Raw genomic sequence first — 3,185 nt, forward strand, 5'->3', positions numbered from 1 at the left:
TATATATATACATATAACAAATAGAAAATGGAATTCATGAGATTCTTTATTAATCACAACTATGGTTTTGATCCATTTTGTATCTCTAGTTATGGTGCATCCTTCAGTGTAGTGGTGTCTCATCGCGTGACTTTTCAAAAGGTACCTTGTTCAACAAACTCAGTATTACTTGGTTTGATTATATAACACGTTGCTATTTGCCTTGAGCTTCTTTCAGGCTTTGGTCAGCTGAAGGTTATAGTAGAAGACACTTGTCCAAGGTGACATGCAGTGTGACTGAACCCAATGCCACAAGGCTGGGAAGCCAGCTTCTCAACCACACAGCCATTCCTGTGCCTGCACACATACTAAATATAAATATGAAATTTAAGGAGTTGAAATACTTCAATCAACAAAGATGTTCCAAGCAATAAGTAGATACAGAAACTCCCTCTGGCATAGGGACTGGATATTAAATTTTAAATTAACATGCAAAAGAGATGATTTTCATAAGATCACAGCCAAGTAAGCTTTTACAGAATCACTGGAAAATTCTACTCACACTTTTCGAGTAAAACTCATCACTGATTGGAGCACATGAGATAGATCCTCTATTCTTGAAAGCAGGATGTACTCCTGATGCATCAAACCTGTTGAGAACAATGAATAAATAAACATATGTATGTGTATGTGTGTGTGTGTATATGTATATATATATATATATATATATATATATATATATACATATAATATACGTAATTAAGGTAATCTCAGCTGCTCAAATATGTTCAAATATGGGTTTGAATATGCCTGAACTGGTAACAAGTTTGTAATATATATATCATATATAATTACCTATATCACATATATATATATATATATATATATATGATATATATGTTACAGGTAATTAGGGTAAATCTCAGCATTCCTCTTGAAGTTGTTGTTTGTTCCTTCTTGAGCCATGCCTGGTTCATAAGAGCCGGTTTCGCAGTTTTATTGGTGTATAGGTTCCCCACCTGGATGGGATGCTTATCCATCACAGACACTTGCTAGAAACACTTATGAAATGCTCCAGACTGCTTGTGGATTAACTTGTAAGTGTTGAGCATTTGTTTTTCCTTGGCACAAGAGGTTCAAGGATGGTGTAGAGGAGGTGATGAGAAGTGTGGGAGGGAGAGGGATATCAGACCATCAGAAATGGTTGAGAAAATTTGTGATTTTCTGGATAAAGACTGCTATGTGTTTATAAAGACAATAGCCATACAATTTGGAGTTGGTGTGGCAACTGTACACAGAATTAATCATGAGGATCTGAACATGCATAAAATTTGTGCAAAGTTTGTTCCCAGAGTGCTCAGTGATGGATAGAAGGAAAAACGTATTGGTGACAGCAGGGAGATGGTTGAGCTTATTACCTCCAATCTAAGAGTATTTGAGTCACTGGTGACCTGTGATGAAAGCTGGATCTGCTATTATAATCCAGAGACCAAGAAACAGAGTGCCCAATGGAAGCGTCCTGGCTCTCCAAGACCCAAGAAAACCAGGCAAAGCAAGTCCATTGTAAAGCTCATTATGATCCCCTTTTTCAACTGCAAGAGCATCATACACATCTACTGGGTTCCCTCAGGTAAGACAGTCAGCAAAAATACTTTGAAGAAGTTTGGAGGATGTTCAGGAAAAGAGTTCATAGCAAAAGGCCAGAGCTCTTCTACTCGGGTCAGTAGAATCTGTACCAGGATAAAGCACCAGTCCACAATTCCATCCTGGTGCCAACTACTTGACAGAGACAGACATCAATACTGTCTCTCACCCACCCTACAGGCCAGACCTTGCTCCCTGTAACTTGTGGTTACTCCCCAAGCTGAAGGAGACCCCCCAGAGGCAATCATTTTGAAGACATTGAAAAAATGACAGAGGTTGTGACAAGGATCCTGACCTCTTCACTTTGGAGCAGCACTTCCATGATGTCCTTCACAAAGTGGCTGAAGTGCTACAGCAAGTGCATTGAAGTCAGAAGATCTTGCTATGAAGTAGATAAGGGCTTTGTACTTCTTTGAATTTAATTTGAATTAATAGATAGATGTCTCTCTCAAAAAAGTCTCAAATCTTCTGGAATGCACCTTGTACAATGCCTTGACTTTAGAAACCATTGCAAAGAGTTTGAATATGTCAAGATCAATCATTTGACTGGACATGACTGGCATTGTTTGAACTTGTTCTACTTGTTCTTCAAAATCTCTATGTATAACATGTACTTACATTCTCATATTTAAGTGCACAAATACTTATGCCTGCATACATAAAGAGTTAAAGATACAAACTTACTCAGAGAGATTTGAATATGAGGGGGTGCTGAAAAGTTTCTGGTTTTGGGTAACAGAAAATACAGGAGGTTCAGTTAATTAGGATTTTATTCAACATATTCCACTCTCAGATTCACAGCAGTTCATAGCAAAAGGTCAGAGCTCTTCCACTCGGGTCAGTGGAATCTGTACCAGGATAAAGGTGACAGAGGTTGTGACAAGGATCCTGACCTCTCCACTTATTGCAGCAGTCCTTCAGTTTTTCTCAGCCCAGTACAAGAACTCGGAAGGTTGAGCCTCCAGCCAGGCCTTTCACGATACCCTTAAAGCCAGGAACTTTTCAGCACCCCTACCTACTTGTATATACGCCATGAAACGTGATTACATGGTTCTTTTCTTTATCTCTCTCTCGCCTCAAGAATACACTAATACTCACAAACACTGACTCGACCCTCGTACTTAAATATAGTTCATCAGTTTCGTGTAAGTTCACTAACCTCCTCACCATAACCCATTCACTTCACCCAAATTTTCATATCAGTTTTGTTGACAAGAAATGTAAGTGGTTCAAAGGTTGTGTTGAACATGTGACACTTTCTCTGATCAGTAAGCTAGTTTTAGTTATTGTTATTGGGTGGTCATTGAATGGTTCTACATGTCTGTATATGAATTTTGGGTTGTTGATGTGGCTGTGTGGTAAGAAGTTTGCTTCCCGACCACATGGTTCCAGGTTCAGTGTCACTGGGTAGCACCTTTGACAAGTGAGTGTCTTCTGCTATAACCTTGGCCTGGGTTGACCAAAGGCTTATGGGTGAATAATTTGGTAAATGGAAATTAAAAGAAGCCCAACGTGTGTGTATATATATATATATATGTGTGTGTGTGTGTGTGTGTGTGTGT

General features: G+C 38.8%; 1 long non-coding RNA gene across 1 annotated transcript in view; it reads right to left on the bottom strand.

Annotated features, from left to right (window-relative positions):
* Nucleotides 1-462: 462 nt before the first annotated feature.
* Nucleotides 463-3,185, bottom strand: part of LOC106882746 (uncharacterized) — a 23,331-nt gene continuing 20,608 nt past the window's right edge. The window contains exon 3 of the long non-coding RNA XR_001411029.2: nt 463-629. This is a non-coding gene — a long non-coding RNA (uncharacterized LOC106882746). The remainder of the gene's footprint in view (nt 630-3,185) is intronic.

This window comes from Octopus bimaculoides, chromosome 24 (assembly GCF_001194135.2).
Source record: "Octopus bimaculoides isolate UCB-OBI-ISO-001 chromosome 24, ASM119413v2, whole genome shotgun sequence".
Lineage (NCBI taxonomy): Eukaryota > Metazoa > Mollusca > Cephalopoda > Octopoda > Octopodidae > Octopus > Octopus bimaculoides.